We start from the raw sequence: 20,456 nt of genomic DNA, 5'->3' as shown, positions 1-20,456 counted from the left end.
TGAAAAATTTCCTCTTTTGCCCATAATTTCACGACTGAGACGATACGATCATCGTTTATCAAATAGATGCGGGGTGTATTCTTTCTCTTCCCTGCTTTCTTTTTCTTCAGCTTCGGTTTTGTCTTGTGGCTGTTCTATTGTTATTATCAGTGAACATGCAAGGGCAGGAAGCGCAACACAATTTATTGTAATGGAGCTGCGGCGAGGGCTTATCAGTGGAAAGAGTACATACGAGTATGTATATACATATGTGTACTTTGGTCTGATCAAAGTGAACAGTGAAAATTAATCAAAAGTGCAGCGCAGACGCCTCCACTTGAATGCAACTGATACACACACACACACTCATTCTCACAAACATACACTGATAAAAATATATAATATATTCAAATATATATTTTGGTCACAAAGGTAAGAATTTTGGTCTAACGAGCACATCAAATTCTTAAAGTTACAAAACATATCTTGGTTTTGAGAACGTTTCAAATAAGAAATATGGTTTCTGACTTGGTAATTTATAAATAATTCGTTACTATGTTTTTCTATTAATTGAAGCAGCGACAAATAAAATATGACAGATTTATACCTTCCTAACAACTTAAGACTTTTATTCTTATATTTTTTAGATTAATATTCCTAGTTTTACTAATTTGGTCTTCAAATTATCTTATTTAAAAAAACAAAATATTTCAGATGAATGTTCTTGATTTTAGAAGTTAGCTCATTTTTTGCAGTGTACACTTACACAACTATAGCGCATTGAACGCTTAATGATCTTTTCCAATAGCATCGTGCACATGCCCCGTTTTGAAAAGTGAACTCGACATTGAAAAGCAACAAAAGCAAAGCGTTCATTACAATTATCAACAGCAGCGAGAGGGAGAGAGAGAGAGAGAGAGAGTCAGGCATAAAGAGAGTAAGTGTGTGAGCAGACAATCTCTCCGCCTGCAATCTGTGTGAAGTTCAAAGCCACTGCAATGAAGACTCTTTAGTCTCCACACTTGGACACCCCGCTCACTCTCGCTCTCTCTTTCTCCACAACTCTCCCGTTTGCTAGGCTATCGCGGTGGAGAGCGTGTTTTGTGTGTGTGTGTGTGCATGTTGATGTAGGTTCGGACTGTCTTCATTTCTAATGGGCTGCTGCACTTTTGCTTTTCCGCTGCACAGATTTTGTTGTTGCTGTTGTTGTTGCTGCATATTTTTTTTGTATCTGCATCTGCGCTTTGGATTTTTCCACTCACATTTCTTCGCACACATTTCACTGCAGCACAGCGATCGTTGAGGGTCTTTAACCCTTTCCCCAGTGCAATGCACTCCGCTGATGACGAAGACAACGACAACAACAACAACGAGCACAACTTTATTCCAATTCACTTCACTTCACTTCACTTCACTTTACTTCATGCAACCCCACCAAGAGTGCAGCTATGTGTGTGTGTGAGTGTGTGCAATTTTCTTGCACATTCTTCTCCATTCGCTGTGAGTGTGTGTGTGTGTGTGTGAGTTTGCCTAGGTCTAGTTGCGTACATTGCACTGCCCATTCCTCTGCCGCTGCCGCTGCCTCTGCCGCTGCCACTGATCTTGTCTCTCTCTACTTTTTACGACTGCATACAGTTTTGTAACTGTTATTGAGGGTTATTTGCAGTTGCAGCTACAGACCGAGTCTTGGTTCTGCCAATTGCAACTTGGTAGCTGGTTGTTGGTTGTTGGTAGTTGGTAGTTGGCTAGTTGGTGCCAATGATCGCTGATCGTGCTTAGTTTGTCTGATAAGCCAACTGAGTTGAGTGCTCTAAGCACAGATAGAGATAGCTAGATAAGTGTGTAAGAAAGAGAGAGATAGAGAGAGAGCGAGCGAGCGAGCGAGCGAGGGGACGAACTTTGCAATGAGTTTATTGACTTGTCAGTTGGTTGTCGGCCACGCATGTGCACAGTTGGCCAAGTTGAATGCACTTGGCCACAGAAATTGGAAATTGCCGCACGTGCTTTCTATGATTACGCCATAAGCGATCGAATGGCCAGATCAGAGGCCAGTGCTAGCTGCATTTCGACGCCCTGTCCAAACCGTCCAAACCGTCCAAACTGTCTTAACAACATCGCATCTGTTTGCAGCTGAGAAAGTTGGTAATTTGCACTTGCGGCTACTAGCGCCTGTAAACTTGTAATATCAGTGTACTTGGCCAGGCCAAGAGACTCATGTGTTTTTATTAAATTATAGCTTTTGTGTATTTAATAGATTCAAACGGTATTTGATTGCTTTATGCCTCAAGTGGGGGCATCTAACTTGGCTATGATTTATTAGAACGCAATGATGATTACAACGCAAAGCGGAAGTGAAGCTAATTGGTTGTCAATACAATAAAGATTCACCGTCTGTGATTCATTCAAAATTCGATGCGATCGTGTCACCTTATGGCGATTAGGCCAACTTGCGCACAGCTGCCCCAAAGATTTATATCATGATTGTAATAAGTGTGGAAAGCCATAAAAATAACAAATAACAAAAACGAGCCAGACTTTTTTTTTTTTTTTTTGCAACATAATAAGATTATATGATATGAAATGGCCAAAAAAAGAGCAAACAGGAAAGATGATGAGAAGGAGGAGAAGTTGGAGCACGCAACTTAACACTGACTGAAGAAAAAAAAAAAAAAAGTACGTTCGAATTGACTTAAAGCACAAAAATTACAATTCGTGCGAAAGTGAATGACCTCCATTAACCGCCATTAAGCGACAGCAACTGAGAACTCAACTGGGAACTCAGAGCTGAGACGAGAGTCCAGAACAAAAGGCCCACAGCTTGAAGCTCTTACTTCTGCTGCTTCTGCGTCTTCGTCTTCGTCTTCGTCTTCGGCTGTTTCTTCTGTAGAAACATGCGTCGTCTCTTTGAATTCGCATGAACCCTTTCGAGCTGCGCTCATATCAAGCTTAGCATAATAATTAGTAAGCCAAAACTGGGCTCAAAGCCGATCCGGGACCCAAAATGTGTGTTCTCCGTCTTCCTCTTCTTCTGCAGCTTGTTGTTGTTTTTGTTTTATTGGTTCGCTGGCTTTGACTGCGGCTTTGTTCTATGGCCCTCGTCAGGTGAGCAAAAGTCGCGACCAACTGGCCAGGAATTTGAAACCTGTTTGAAAAAAAAAGACGACAAGCAATAGCCGCAAAATTTTGTATGCGCCTAGCATAATTTTATTTTATTTTTTTTTTCTTTTCAGTATTATTATTTGTTTGCCACTGCCATAATTTATGAATGCGAGCTAAACGTAGCGCCAGTGCCCTCCTCACTAGGAAGTTTACCAGGGTTTAATGTACGCAGTTGACGCGTCGTAGAACGTGTGGGCCAAAAGCCAAACAGGCATTTAAACGGTAGGTGGACGGGGTCTCTGCCAACTAAAGTATATATGCATGTGTAGATAGATAAGGCAGCTCGTGTTAAGGCTAACACGTTGATCGATTCGACTCTAGGTCGATTAGCTTAGCGACTGAGTGTGCGACGGGACTGTTTTGTCCATGATGACGTGATGATCACCAATTAGAATGATCGGCAAACAGGAAGAGTTGTTATGCTCAGTTGTATGTGTGAGTGTGCGTTTTTGTGTCAGCCAAGACAGGGAAGTTTGTTTGAGTAAATTAATTAATAGATTAACAGATTAGCTTAAAAATTATTAACTTTCGATTCTGAGATTATTGTTTATATATAAAAATATTAAAAAATAAATAAGTCAAATATTAATCCAAAAGATTTAATATATTCAGGTGTGCCACAGAAATCGAAACCAAGCTAAAACCAACCAAAAATTTATGGAGTTTTTGTCGGTTTTTGGTTGATTTTGACTCGGTGCCAACCTTTGATTAAATAAAATTTGTTTGCATTGATAATAATAATTTTTAATATTTTTTTAAAGTCATTTAAAGTACTCCGCTATGTGTTATTTAAGAGTATAGATCTATAACTTATGTTTCATGTTATAAAAAACTCAGCTTATCCTTTAATAAATTTTCAAGTAACCGTCATTTTACCTGATTTATATTTTAGTTTTTATTATAATATACTTTCCACTAAATATAATTTCAATTAAAACAAAAAATCAGTTTAAGTATAGGCTTAGTTGCTTTAATGAAGCATTTTATTTCATTTGAATTTGATGCTTTCAAGATATTTTTATAACTACAACTTTTCAATATGATATTTCTGTGACTTTTTCAAGTAAACTTTTCCCTTCTTTCTGATCTCTTAATCGCATGAGAGATTCTCTAAGAATTTCCTCAAAATTTAAGCATTTTGATTGCATTTCCATAAAGCATTTAACCAAAATGCAAATACCGAGTATCCGATCATTTTAGCATGCACTTTCAATCGAAATGCAGACAGAGTAGAGTCATGCGATCGGTCCCATGCGATCGGGTGCATAAGTCAAGCACCCCGTGCATAGAGGTCATTACTACCTCAACCCAAGGCAGTCAGTCCACTCAGAGTCACAGTCAGAGTCAGAGTCATAGTCGGTCCATCGCCACTTTCTACCACATGTGGCATGCAAAATAGCGTAGCAAAAATACAAAACTGGTATGTGCAGCTACAACTGCAACACAGCAACAATAACAACAGCAACAACAACAACAGCTGATGACGCTGCTGCCACGTCTAATAGTTTGGGCTCAGAGACAGCAGAAAGAGAGAGAAAGAAAAAGGGAGAGAGAGAGGGACTAGCAACGGGCTCGGCTGGCATTTTGCAGTTTGTGTGTGTGTGTGTGTGTGTGTGTGTGTGTGTTGATCGCAGGTCGCTGCACTTTTGGAGCGCAGTTGCATTCAGTGGAGCATTCGAGTAAATTTGCTGGGCAACTATGCTAGTGATACTTACAACAACAACCACAACAACAGCAACTGCAAATGCAACAACAACTATGGAAGTTGACTGACACTCGAGTTGCCAGGACTTTAACCCAAGCAAAGTGAAATTGTTGGGCGCAGAGAGTCGCAAAGTCGATGCCAATTCGATGTGAAGAGACTATCGGGAGTTGGGAATTTCCACGTGTTGCACAAAAGCCAGTGGGAAAATTGGCGCAACAACAATAACAACAACTACAACAACAACAACAACTGCAGCAATTCGCACAATCATTTTCGATGTTGTGAAAGTTTTTTCGGCATTTTGGTGTGTAATTTATAGTTTATTAACTTTATAGAGCGAGTGCAACGACTGGAAAGCAAAGCGTCTATTGCCATCTGATTGGTTGCTTAGTTACTTGGCCGAAACGATTTTTTTTTTTTTTCTTTTTATTTGGTTGTTATTTTGGAGGTCATGCAAATGCCGTGGGTGGCAGTGAAAGTCGAACAGCAACAAGAAAAACAACTTACCAAGAGCAGAACATAAAAAATATAAATGAAAGTGGAATGGGAATGGGAGGAAACTAAACACTGTTTGGGGAAGTTCAATAAAATTATTATTTAATTTTATATTTAATTTTAAATTAATTAATTAATTATTTTATTTATGTATACCAAAGTGTATCTGCTAGTCAAGTTGACACAAGAAACTAATTTACTAGTTAAGTTTACGAAGAAAGTAAGAATTTAATACTTTAAATTAACAGCAAACAAATTTTGGAAAAGTTTTATTGCAAGGAAAAATCTAGAAAGCTCTCAATTAATCAATTAAATCATCGAAACCATAGATTTCTATATTTTTAGTTTAACCTTTAGATTAAAAAATTCCGTACTTTTTCATATTTTTCCATCCATTTTTCTGTCCACATACATATACATATACATATTTCAAATCATATAAGAAATTATTTAAGCTGACAAACAATTAAATTTCTTTTACCAGTTTCATCAGCTTAGCAAATTTTCATCTACTTTAAGTATGAACTGCTCTTTTTTAGTTTTCTATATAGAAATATGCTATATGCTCTGTTGAAATTGTCCCAGACAATGAGTCAATCTGGTTTAAGAACTGCTAAGACTTCAACTTCTGCGAAATATCAAATTAAAAAAACAAAAACAAAAAAAAGCCAAAATAAATCCCCAACACCTTTCAAAACATATAAACAACATATGTATATGTATAAAGAAGCTAACGTAATGGTAGCTAACAATAACAATAATAACAGCTGAAAATGGCGTCGCTTAGTAAGCCGAGGGAGGCAAGAAGGTGAAAGAAGCATGAAGAAAGAATAGGAAAGAAAAAGAAAGATAGAAACAAAACAACATTACCTAACTGACTTTTAAGCAGTGGAATTTTGTTTATTTGGGACAAGTTCACTGGCAACGCCAAGTTAAAAAAAAAAACGTTCTACGGTATGATCTAACGACGATCTGACAGTCTGGCATAGAGACAGATGGACAGACTTTTTGGACTTTCAGACGTTCCATCTCGTACTGCTGTAATACCAGAGGTTGGCTCGATTTTCATTTTCCTTTACACTCATATTTGTTTACAACTTTTGTTTTTTTTTTTTTTTTGGGGCTGTCTTTATTTCGGTTTTTAGGTTGTTGTTTGCGACGTTTGCTTATTTAATGACTTTCTACTTTTTGCTCCTCATCATAGAAGAATCTAAGAAAGCTAGCAACAAGAATAGAACGTGTTGAGGCTTAACCTGAGGCTTCAGGGTAATGAGTTGATTTTTTTTTTTTTCCATATAGTATGAAATATTTCTTATGGTTATTGTGTTGTTGTCTGGCAACTTGATTAGTTCTTTGGTAATCAAAACAAGTTTGGTCAAAAGCGCACTACAAAATCTTAGCCAGAGTCAATTAACGGTATTTAGCAAAAGCAGCTCAAAAGACCTGTCGACAATGTCGAGAAGTTACTGGAAAAGTTGCGAAAATTATAACTAACAGAGACTAAGAGATACCCTGTAGACCGAGATAAGTAGTTCCGGGGATGGTCCTCCTGTTTTTCTTAAAAATTTATTCTTTAATAATACCTATGTTGTACTGCCGACCGTTATGAAATTTTCAGATTAGATACTAATTATGTTAAAATATGTATAATTCAAAATTCAAGGCAAAAGCTGTACATTTTTCTATTTAATTTGAATTCTTTGCAATGCATGGAATTTAAAAATACATATTTGAAAAAAATTTAAATTAATGTTGTTGATCGATTTTAACAGAATGTTCCATCTTAAAAAACATCCTCCTGAGCAACCGATGAATTTGTAATATTGATATCATCAGCTTTACGACCAATTATTGGCGCGTGTGGCCTAAAAGGATCGTCTGGAATATGCTCAAAGTGAAACCAAATAAGAACTGCAACTGCCAAACAATCAGGCCAGGTATCGGCACACCAAATAAGTATGTGTGTACCTTATATAAACTTCAAGGCACCCAGAACCAGGTTCAAATTCTTAACTGCCAAAAAAAAAAAGGTGCAGGAAAAAATGACTTCCTTTCGGCAGCAACATTATCAATACTCGTAACAACAACAATCTATCGCCGCAACCAGTTTTAAAATTATTTTTTACTTTTGCTCTTCTTTAAGCATTTCGGAAAACGTTTAAGCGAATTTTCAAGTTTATTAAAAGAGAAAGAAGAACAGGGACTTTGATATAAAGAAAGTAAAGCAAAATTAGTAGCCGAAAATTGTATACACTGCCATTACACTTCAAAATTAACCAATGTATTAAACTTGATCACAATATTTGAAATTCTTTCTAAGTTTGATATTATAAGTTTGATTTTGATATATTATATATATGCGACCGTTTTTCGTTTAAGCTTTCCAAGTTATATTTTCTTATATACATCAGGTTGATTGATTAAATTGTTATATCTGCAAATTCAGAAAATAAAAGTATGCATTGAATCAATATAAATATTAATCCCAAATTTCAAGATCAAAAATATTGTATATTATTTCTGATTTTAGACACGCCCTCCTTTCAGCAATACACATTTTTTGACTAAATTGGAATACTTTCCGCAAGCGTACCAAAAAGTAAGGAAAAAATTAAAGAGGCACAAGAGAGAGCGAAAAAAAACGAGGCTATGTAGTCAGTGCCTTGGGAATAGACAGAGGCGTTCGAAAGGGGATCATTCGATACATAACTTATTAATTAATAATAAATTCTTATGAATCGATCAGAAAATTTTTCTATGTCCAATTTATAAATTCTTTTCAAGCTTCTGATCTTATCTCAAAATAAGCCCCCTTTTTGTAACGTCACTGTGCAATCATTGCATTGTTGTTGTATTGCAATCGTTGCCGTATTGTTTGAGCTTTTTTGCACATGTTGCTGACGTTGTTGTTGTTGTTGACGTTGTTGCTTACTCGGTGGTCGTAACGGGGTGAATGTCATCAGGATTTGTATTTGCCAAGCGGTCAATTGCCTCTGCGTCTGCTTGGTTGTTGCTCGTGAAATTTAATTTGTCAGTGATTGTTTGTTTTTAGTTATTGTTGTTGTCGTTGTTATTGTTGTTCTTTATATATTTTTTTTGTTTTGGAGTGTGTGAATCGCTGACGAATGCATCCCAAAGATACTTGTACGCGCACATACTTGTGTGTATAATGACACGATTATACAATCGTGACGCGAAAGTCGCTGACCGTTGCAAAGCAGAACAAATTCAGTATGAGAAATGAATTGAAATGCCCTCGAGTTGCAATTGAAATAAGTATGAAATCTGCTCCGATTCTCTCGGATTCTCGCTGTTGTTGTTGTTGTTGGTGCAGTTGACGTTATGATTGTCGAAAATTCAGTGCAACTTTCGACTGCTTGAGTCATGGTTGGGAATGTTAGCGTTATCAGGAAGTACAAGTACATATATGGTTGCAAATCGTCACTGTTCCATATTATATACATAGATCGGGATCGCTGCACTGAATGTACCCCCAGCGGTGCTATTTTTGTACCCAAATGTGTAATGCTTAATACGAACTCTTAAGTATAATTATGCACATTTATATTTACTCCTGATGACCAACTGATCTCATTAAAGTCTAAAATAAGTCTTGTGGCTTACCACTGTATGGGTTATTTTTTGCCAGGAAATATGTCATGTAGAATTGACAAGCCCTATTAAATCATGTATGTATTTAGATATTTGTAATATCTTAATATAGGCACAGTTTAGTAATTCTGTGATGAATATTCTCTTTCATGGGGTATTTTGATTTTAAAATCTGTTACGCATTAAAGTAGCACAAAGACGATGTTTCTCTGATCTTATTATATCAACAGATGTGGTTTTTGCGATTAATTTATTACTTCAGTAGTTATATTTACTTTAAATCTGTATTAAATGAAGAAGACTTCTCTCCCTTCTTTTACATACGTAGATCAGTGTTTCCGTGATAATTTTACCACTTAAAGGAGTATTTTTGTTAGCGAAATTTGATATATCTTTTAGTAATCATGTCCAACTTGTAAATTATTATGTGCCTGCATCTTTCTGATCCTCTTATCTTAATTATATCAGTGTCATTAAATAAATCATGTTTTTCATATATCTTTTAGCTGGACATATTTTTGAACAGGATGAGAATCGGAGTCAATATAATTATGCGGATTAAAATGTAAAACTAGTCAAATTCAATTACTGATCTAATTAAAATTAGTTTGTTGTAAGAATAAAATATCTTTCATATATTTCGAGTTGGGAAATAAAATTTAAAATATCAACAAGCTGTTAGGGTATTTTATGATCGTCAGCTCGAAGATCTGATCTATTGGCAAAGCTATAAGCCCACATGTTCGCACACCATTTGTAAGTCAACGAACCAAGCGAACAAAACCGACAACTTATAAGCCGCAAATGTATCTTTATCTTTTTCTATCGACGGGTTTTCTGCACACTTTCGAGTGAATGGCAACAGCAGCAGCAACAACGGCAGCAGCAGCGGCTCAGCCGACGTCCTTGCTTCAGTTAACAACAACTGCGACAACAACTACAATGACGTTGCAAAAGTGGTCGATGTGGTACGAGTATACGAGTCAAGTATACACATATTTATTGTTAGTCTCGTACACGTATTTGGTATGCCATTTCCTCCGATATCGTACCGATTTGACTCAGCTGTGTTGGGTTAGTTACCTCCAGCGCGATGGCAATGAACCAGAGAACCATTGACCGACCAGAGTCGAAGCCACACCAACAACCGACGATCATCGATGCGGCCATGCAAGTTGCAACACAGACGCTGCACGATCGTCTCCGTCTCCGTGTTCGTCGACTTCGCCTCGATGTCGATCTCGATCTCGACTCGGCTCGGTACAAGCTGCGCCAACGGACTAGGACTTGAATGCCAAACAGGTTTTACAGCAAAAAAAAAATATATATGTATTCAAAAATAACAATTTGCAACATGCCGCGAGACCGAAACCGAGACTGAGACGCAAAGTGCAATGATCGCAACGAGGCTGCGACTGCAGAGACAGTTGAAGATCACAACGAGCTGAAGTGGAGGCAACTGTGTTGTATGTGACTTTGTTGGCGGTTCATTGTTATTTCGACTTGTTAAAATTCAGATTACTTTAATGCTGGGCCACAAATAATTGTTAGTTCTGGAGTTATAAATTCTCTTTTGAAAAGTTTGTAAAAATAAATAAAAAACGCAGGTGAAAGGAAGCCCTTTTAGTCGGCCAAGTTTAAGGCCTACTTAAAGACAAGAAAAACAAGCAAATACCAAATAACTTTAAGAAAAAAATATCATTTTTTTATGGAAATTGGTGTGTTGAAAATTAAATACACTTGTCAAGATATTTATATATTAGCTATAAGTGATTGCTTTGAAATTTTATTTTACTTTATTTAATTGAAGTTTAAAAGTGATTAAAAGAAAGTTTTTTAGACTTCAAAAGAGTTTTCAACTTATTGCTGATTTTTTAGCTGCATAAGACAAATTATTAAAACTAAAACTTTCCAATAGACTGTTTTAATTTGTACGCAAGCTCTTTTTGGTGGTTAAGAATGTAAATTTTGTTTTTTTCTATTTTCAACTTCTTGTAAAAATTAAAAAAAAAATTCTTGCCAATCTCAAAGAACAACATTAATTGGCATATTCAAAAAAAGGGTATCTCGCTAGTCGATCATTGCAATGTGTTTACCCATTTTTCTGCTGCTATTGTCGAAAAAAAATATATGTATATGTTTATTTGGCAATGAACTTGAAACACGCGTCATGCATATGAATAAGTTTGCGCCACTTTCTGGTCATTCTGGCCATGTTGTTCATTCTGGCTAAGACAAGCTAGGAAACGTTGGTTAATGGTTAAATTATGATGCAAGCTTTTGTCGCTCTCTTTGGTTAACTACTATATTCGCTGAGACTGGCGATTTCTGCTCCGTCGGAGGGAATGTAGGGAATGGGGGAATATACATACACGTACATATATCGTAAGCATTTGCATGATTTGCACATGGAGCCCACGGGCAACGTTGTATTTTTAATTATTTTCGGCGTAATAACCTAGATTCGTGGCGTCGACTCGGGGAACAGGCAATACGAACAGTACCCATTATTGTTTCTGTCATTTTTTTTTCTACTATTTTTTGTTCCTCTTTTTATTAACATTTTGTTGTTTGTCTCGAGTTCCCTTTTGTGAGTGCTTTTGCAAAGACTTTTTCTTTTCGACTTCGACGTCGATCGCCATTTTCTTTTTGGCACTTTTTGTACGATTGTTTTTCTTGGCACAGTGTGAATGACACTTTGTCGTTTGGTTTGCCTTCCCTACCCGAGTAATTGTAAGCTTATGACAGTTAAGATTAACAATTGGAATACTTATTTTTAATATGTTAATTTGTGATGGGAAAATCATGTATTGATTTAGGATAAGCGTTTTAAAGCGATCTTAACTCGATTGCTCGATTAATCATGATCGATTATTCGGTACATAGATAGCAAAAAATATTTAAAAACATGTAAACATAGGTAGCACTTTTTTTTCTATTTAATTAAATTTATGCTTAAAATTTATATATTTTTTAAAAGAAGATTGTATAGCTCATATATGTGAATATAATGTGAGAGCGGAATAAATTTAGAATTTGAATTATTTTTATAGTAAACAAATTATTAAGTAAAATAGCTGATGTTAAGACTTGATGATATCATAAGATTTAAACCACTTGAAAGCACTTCTGTAATAAAATGTTAAACACTTAAATTTCCATTCTATTTGTAGTCGAATAACTAGAATATTTATCATGATGATAATAAAAACATGAGTAACGTAGACAATTTTTTGCTATTTGAGTTTTATTTAACCTGTGTGAAAATTGAGAAACCCATTTAAAAGGGATTTTTTAATTATAGAGCTACCCGACCCTGGACTCAATTCTATTCCAAATTCCAATTGGCCTGTTCGGTGGTGTGTCTTGTGTGTTAGGTTATGGTTCTAATGTCTTGGCCTCTTTTATGGTGTTTTCTTATGACCGGAGACAGAGACAGAACAGAAAGGGTCGTTTGATGAATGAAGTGTCAGTCTGTCAGTCTGTTTATAACCCTGTTTTGTTGTACCTGCTATCGAATTAGACAAAACATAGCCTAGAAAACGGACCGAACAATAACTATGCGTGTCAAGTGAAGACTTTAGCATACGAATGTATATAGATAGAATACTTTATAAGGTTTATTATATAATTGTGCTCGACTAATATAACATTTGATAGACCTCGAACAAAAGCCCTTGGCAGAGTTCACTTTTAGAGGTGTTCATAGGTAAATGCTCCGTAATGCTTATCTTATCATTAAAACACACGTGAACTGAACGTCAACAAGTTTCAACAAATATGACACTATATAATAGACTCAACTATCTTTATCTATGCGAACAGCGAAGGTTACTTCCAAATCGAACTGCGTTGAACTCCGGATATTTATGTACATATGTACATATTATATCTGCCTATCCATCTGAAAATGTACATATACTAAAATAACAATCAGGCATAGAAAAAACTGATCGTAGTCAGGGGGTTGGGCCCAATACAAATTCACAGCAGACAGGCATAAGTTTTAAGGAGAGCATATAATACATATGTATACAAAAATACATACGCGTACATACATTTATATATGCATACATACGCATAGACTGTTGGTGTTTCTCAAATTAAAATTTATGTGCTGCGGCGCTGGTCGAATTTTCGGCGTACAAAGCAACAAAAATGATTTCGAAGTTCAAGGTCAGTAAACTTGCTACGCACACGCACAATGGGAACGACGACGACGACGACGACGAAGCGACGCACACGCAGCGATCCGAGGCAGTCGGGTAAACATTCGGCTACATATGGAGATACAAATGAAAGATAAACATACACATACACACACACACACTCGCGCAGAAGAACACGAGCAATAGAAACGTTCGCCTGAGCGTTACCTTGCCTCTCTTGGTCACTTGCCCTCTCTTGCGCTCTTTGCCGACTGGCTCTCTTTTGATACATTTTAATGGAAACTAGAACGAATTCGAAATGAGCTGAGCGGCTTTATAGATACGCAGATAGATCATAAGGAAGCGAAAAACAGACAAGTCGAGAGTGCTCGACTATGAGATGCTCTGTAGCAAGCTCTATCGCTTATATACATATACCTATATTCACAATCTTAACTAAATAAATTATCTAGGCACACACCGAAACGAACCCATTGCTTGGTTTGGACGCTAGGTGGCGACAGCGCTGCCGTTTCCCTCACTATAGAAAATAGTTATTTAAATAACTTCCGCGTTGATTAACCAGTTACTATCAAACTTACAGGTTTGATAAAGAAAAACATCGTAAAAATTGAGTATACCTATTAACTTATTAATTTATTAATGTATGTAAAGTTCTGTTGATCATTTTGGCTATAATTATTACAAAATCATAAAATTTAACTGCTTGTGCGTAATGTGAAAAACATAATGATAATGATAATTATAATTATCTAAATTAGTATAAAGTTATAACAACCTTTTTAGCCCATTTATGAACAGAGTATATACAACCAAACAAAATTACTTTCGAGTGTAGAAAAATAAATACAAATTAAATGAGTTCCGCTTAAGATCGCTTCAATTGGTGCGGGTGTGAAATTTATAAAAATATTTTGAAGATATTCATTTATAGACTCTAAGCTGAGGCATATTTTGTTTATATCTTAGAATGATGATCTTATACGTCGGGGAAACCGGTTCACATCTACGACTTTCATTAATCAACCAAAAATATGTCCATTCTAAGCGAAACTGTTGAAAAACTTGTTCAAACACCATATACAATCTCTATATTTTTGTCAGATAACAAAAAAAATATTTTAATCAAAACATTAGCTATAACTAAAAGCCCTGGGTCAAAGCACGAAGAGAAGGTCAGTGATGTTGTGAGTGTATGTATATGTGTACTATACATTTAAACATACATTGATTCATTTATTAGAATGTGCGAACAGCTTATCTATCGATAAGAGACTTCAAATGTGCTTCAAAAAATAAACGGAAATTTATAGAACATCGTTAATTAATAAGGCACAAAGTTATAATAAAATACATTAGACAATTGTTTAACTAGTTAAGTAATTATCTGATTCTTCAGCAATATGGGAAATAAAAAAGAAAAAATAAATACAATTAAATTCTCACTGATTCTGAAATCAAAAGTCGTTTCTCAAATGCCGTGCCAACATTTATTGTTGTTATTGTTTGCTCTCGTCAACTTTCTTTTGTGCAGTGCTTTCTTTTGTGCTTGCTTTCTTTTGCGCTCTCTCTCTCTCTCTGTCTCTCTCTCGCTCTCTTTCTTTCTTTATCTCGCTCGCTGCCTGTTCGACTTTTATGTAACACATGCGCTGTGACCATGGCCTGCTTTTGGCCATACACTTTTTGGGCTATTGAAATGGGTTAATGGACATTGACTTGAAATTGAAATGCGTTTAATAAAATTATGAAACACCGGAAGAATGCAGAATTGGAAAAAATCAAAAAATTCTAGATGGATAATTTAGGAAATTTGTTAAAAAAAAATACAATAATATGTATAAAGAAATTTGTATTTTATGATTTTGTAAATCCGTAAATAAATAGAAATAAAAACCAAATATAATCATATGTTTAATATTTTTCCAATTAACATTTTTATAATAATAAATCTGTTATAAATTTTATAATAGGGCTATCTTCAACTATTAAATCTATAACTACAGTTTTTTTATAGCACTCTTGGCTTTAATTTATGTATTTTTTTAGGGAGCCAACACTTTAACTTGCTCCAAAAATTGATCAACATTTGTTAAGTACTCATACACGTGTTGGAACGGACTTTATGCTTAAGACTTGTGATTATGCTAATAATGAGGTGAGTTGCTAGTTTTTTGTTTTCTAATGCTCATGATTAATGTTATTAACAATTAAATTGTTGTAGGCTCTGACAAGGTTGCTGATGTCATAGACTAGTTAAAGCCGAAGTTGAAGTTCTAATGCCAAAGCCTATTAAACGTGCCTATGAGAACTTTGTATTGTGTACCCTGTAGACTTCAAATGAGGGGTATATATTTGCACATCCATATTCAAAATCAGCTTAAATGTGCTGTAGGTTTTTGCCAAAATTAAGCAATTTTTTAAAAGTCATTTAATTTTGAACACATTTTACTGGGTATCTTACAGCGTAGTAATGTCTGGCTTAATATTTTGCCAGTCACAAAATAATTGTTCAGACTGGCGTTATGAGACGACGAGTTCAAGTAACTTTTGGCCATGTCACGGCTCAGTTGCCATGCGGCAGACAAAACTTTGGCCTAGGCCAAAATTCAAACTCAAACTCAAATTCGAGCTCACGTTCAACTTCCCTTATTTTTTTTTTTTAGGCATTTCTGGGTGTTGCTGTGTGCTGTGCATACACAAGTGTCAATTACAAATTACAATCTGACGGTGCAAAAAGAGATACAACAAATAATATACATATATACAATACTTATAAATATATTTAAATGAAATGCCAACCGGAGTCGGAATCGGCAATTAAAATGCGTAAATTGAACTTGAACTTCGGCAAGGAAGCGATTCCTCAACTGTTCCAAAGCCAAGGGCTATCCAATAGGTTGTTGTCGTTGTTGTTGAACGTGTTAGACATTTTTGATTGCTTGATTGCCTAGATTTTGGCTTGGAGGTGGAGGCGGTTACGTGGCACGCGGCACGTTCTACGCCATTTTGGGAGCCACAGGGTTCCACTGAACCACTGAGCCACCAAACAACCGAACCATCGAGCCACCGGCACCAGGCAAAAGAAAGAGAAATGTGAAGGCAATGAAACAACTTTTCAGCACCATGTCGCTGAACAACTTTTTGTTAAATTTTATGCGGGCACCATTGTAAAGGAAACAAGTAAGACGGCACTACCCGAAACAGCTAAACTAGAAAATACCCTGCAGAAAAACGCATTGATTTTTTTAATAAAATTAAGGTTCATTTTTAGAATATTCGATTTGTAGAGAAGTCTCGATCTTTAAAATTATGATTGTTACAGCTTTTACTGAAAGGCATTCGTTTGGTATCTTCTTAATTTAAACAGTTCATTAGACACATAAGGGTTCCTTTTATAATACCTTTTTTTTGCACCTTTTTAATGGGTACAGAGTATTAAAAAAATACGCAAAACCGAGTCAAAGAGAGAAGATGAAAAAACGCACACATACGCACAAAAAAAGAACCAAGAAAACAAAACTTTTTTTGTATTCTGTTTTGCCCAAAAAGTAATGAAAATGTCAATGTCCGAACAACCTTGAAAGCAGTCAGAGGAGAAAAGCCAACAGAGCGACATAACATAAGGGAGGACCGAGCAAGAAAGAGAGAGAGAGAGAGAGACAGAGAAAGAATATTGCAAGAGACGTAGAGTGTATTGAGAAGGGCTGGCGAAATTTGTAATGCGCATAATCTTCTTATTTTGGAGCTTCAATTATTTGTATCGAAAACTAAGGGCAATCTGAATTGTAGATGATTCACAAGTTGGGGGAAGGTATCGAGCTGCGAATGCGTAATAATATCTGATCTATTCATCAGATATTTAATATATGCAAGACAATTTATTGCCCAAAATTGTAATCCTTTGAAAGTAGATAGATTGAAACTAATTAATACAAGTATATTTTCTAGCTAAATCCAGTTGCACCTTAATTTAAATAAATAAATCATTAATTAAATATAAAGCATAATTTTAGGGATCTTTAACATAAATCAAGTATCAAGTGTCGCTTGTAAGTGAAATTTTAAGCACAATTTTTAAATTCTTAGCAGTCACTGAAAATTAACTTTATTTTCAATTTGAAAAATATTCCCGCGCAACTAAGCTTTATAATAAAGCTCCAAATTACAGAAAACAGCAAGCGCTAAACAGTAACGACACCTGCGGCCAAAGCGCGCAACTCTTGCCAAGCGCTTTCCGAATATACAGAAAAGTACCAGTGGCTGCCGTCAGATGGTGCTTTACCAATCTGAAAGTGTGCACGTTTACGTTCAGCTTGCGCGGTGTAAATTTCTGTGGCGCCATCTGCACGTGCAATGGCAAAATAAATTTTAAATATGCTCAAAAGTATGCAACAGTATTTGTTACATTTCAATTTTCAAATAAATATTTAATTTTTCAAATTTATTGAAAATGACTTGATTAAAGTAATAATAATGTATAATATTAAATAATATTACTATTAATTTAATATTTTGATTATAATCAATATACATTTATTGCAACTAAAATGGTAAATATAAGCCACAAGCTAAATACAATGTTAAAAGCTCAGGCCAAGTATTGTGTCAGGCATATAAAATTTACAGTTGCTCTTTGACGTCATTGCACACATTGCACATTTGAAGGAAAAACCGAATTGAGTTCATGAACGTTTGTCGACTTCAATTTGCTCTGTGACTAGAAAAATGTGCATAAAATGAATGCACACACAGACAATATACATGTGCAACTATCAACAAACGTACAAAGCAAATACATTTGCGAAGCCGACAACAGCAACAGCAACAAATAGGCCTGACTGCCTGCAACGAGGTCACGTGCAGATTACAATATGGCGCTCGACGAACACACAGGCGAATGAACTGAATTGACCCGCTTCGCAATAACCTCTAAAATACAGTGCAAATAGTTTTGAGCATAATGTGAGAGAACAAGTGCCTCTCTCTATTTCTCTACCTCTGGCTGAGTATATCAAATTATTGATAATTTGAAAGCAATTTTAATAAAAAACATTTATGACATTAAAAAAGTAAAATATCTAAGGATTCGACATCAGCACCCGCTAGCGTCTTTGTCATTTCCGTTCGCCATTAAAGCATTGCCAAAAACGTGCCACGTAAAAAAGCTCTGCTAAAGCTCCACGAATCAATTCGTTTGGTTTGCTCGAGCCGGTTTCGTTGTAGTGTTGTTGTACTGTGCTACAGTGGTGTGTGTGTTGTTTGTCGAGAACACAAATTGAGTGCAAGTTCAACACAGACACAGCAACAACTATAAAACTTTGTTGCAACTATGCAGTGTGTGTGTGTGTGTAAGAGTGTGTGAGAGTGTACTTGCGTATCTGTGTGTAAATTTAGATCGAGGTTATTGCTTTACAATGCTGCCCGTACATTCAACTCTCAGTGCAGTTTAGACGACAACGACGCCGACGACTTCAACGCAAAAAAAAAAAATGACATTAAGAAAAATTATGTTGAATTTATTTATTGCATAGTACGAACGAATGAACAAAGCGAATGCTGTGCGCTCTTCTCTCTCGCTCTCTCAGAGTACTTGTATTATTTTTTCTGATTTCAATTGCAATATGCAAATTGTGTAGGCCGAAGCATGGGACATGGAACATGGGGACAGTCAAATACAAATGGTCGAGTGCATTAATAAGTAGACATTTATTTTTATGAGTTATTTGACTCAGATATTTCTCTGTTGCAAGGTTGCAGCTAGCAAACACACACACACACACACACAAACCAGGTGAAAAACCTCTAATGACATTCGATGTTCGTTTTCAAATTGAATTATTTTACTTACGACTAGATGCGAATATGAAATGTCCTCAAGAACTTACCTGTAATGAAATAATAAGAAGTTTTGATTAGTAGAGCAAATACAATATATAACATAAATTATTTGGTTATATTCGTAATAAAAGATTTTGTAATTGTTTATATCACATCCAATGTTGTTTGGACAATTGGCCGTATGCGTAATATATAGATTGTGTATACGACCTGTAGGTATACGAAAATCTATTGCTGCTCTGCAATTGAAAGCACACTCTCTTCACAGCCACCACCCGCCACCCTCCAAGTACCGCTGCCCCCTTTTACGCCCCCTTTTCCCTCTCAGCACAAACAGCAGGCAAATTTTATTGGGTCATGAGATTGGCGAGCTGGCGAGTTGGCGAGCTAGGGGATTCATATCGCCGCGTACATCGACTATGATGATAATGGAAATAAACACAAGCATACACACACACACACACGCACACTCAGGCACAAAAACTTAGACACAGATATGAGCACAATTCGCGATTCGCAGGTCAATGAACGAGGCAGTTATTCAAAGCAATTCCAAGGCCAAAGCCACGGCGCATAGAACCCCAAAAACCGAGAGATAGAGGGAGAGTGAGAGAACATTAGATAGTGTTCGAGAGCGCAACGCAAGGAGAATAAGTCAATGTAGGCAAAAGCCATAAAAGAGAGAGTATATAAAATGGGGAAAATAGCATATTGTGTTATTGAGCATGAGTTTGGCGCAGTTGAACCTTTTGACAAGAGTTTCAAGTAGTTATAAAAGCCAACTAATGTTCTGCAATCATTGCTTTTACCTTATCTTATCACTACTATATGTAATTCTAAGTTATAAGCAAAAATAAAAAATTGCTGGGCAGAGATAGTGCAAGTTGATGAACAACATTAAAAAAGGGGAAGGAAGAAAGCTATAAAAGGTATAACCATGTTATGATTGCCCTTATAATTGATAAAAAAAAAAAAAAAGTGAAGTTGCCCCTTTTCAATTGATGTTCCCAACTGTAGTTCATAATAAGCCTATCTATCAATTTTTTTTATCAGTTTATTATCTAATACCTTTAAAAAGCCACTCGACTGTTTTGTCGGCATGCAAAAAAAGAACGGAAAACCAGCAAAAAAATACAAAATAATGAAATAAATATATACATTTGAAATGCCACAAATGTCAACAGATGCCCTAAATATTTTGAGCTACGAGCTGTGACTACACGTGTGTGACACATACATGAGAATATATTTTGAACGGAACCAGTCTGGCGGTCACACAATTGCAATTCTGCACCACAGCAACCATCGTGGCGTATGAGCAATATTTGAAAGGTTGCAACTTAACGAGTTTATCTCATCATGTCTACGTTCGTTCTGCGCTCTCTCAAATCGGCTTGTTTCTCAATTGAAAGCGAAATTATTCGCCCGTCTTTTTGCCCTACCTCCCCCCTACAACACCCCCTATCTAGGTATAAACAGCCAATAGTGTTTGCCAAGTT

At 36.0% G+C, this 20,456-nt stretch overlaps 1 protein-coding gene across 2 annotated transcripts in view; it reads right to left on the bottom strand.

Moving 5' to 3' along the window:
• LOC117788435 (ecdysone-induced protein 75B, isoforms C/D) overlaps positions 1 to 20,456 on the bottom strand; it is a 98,758-nt gene that overhangs the window by 57,146 nt on the left and 21,156 nt on the right. The gene's annotated exons all lie outside the window — the stretch shown is intronic.

This window comes from Drosophila innubila (genome assembly GCF_004354385.1).
Source record: "Drosophila innubila isolate TH190305 chromosome 3L unlocalized genomic scaffold, UK_Dinn_1.0 0_D_3L, whole genome shotgun sequence".
Taxonomy (NCBI): domain Eukaryota; kingdom Metazoa; phylum Arthropoda; class Insecta; order Diptera; family Drosophilidae; genus Drosophila; species Drosophila innubila.
This window is presented reverse-complemented; position numbering and strand designations above follow the sequence as displayed.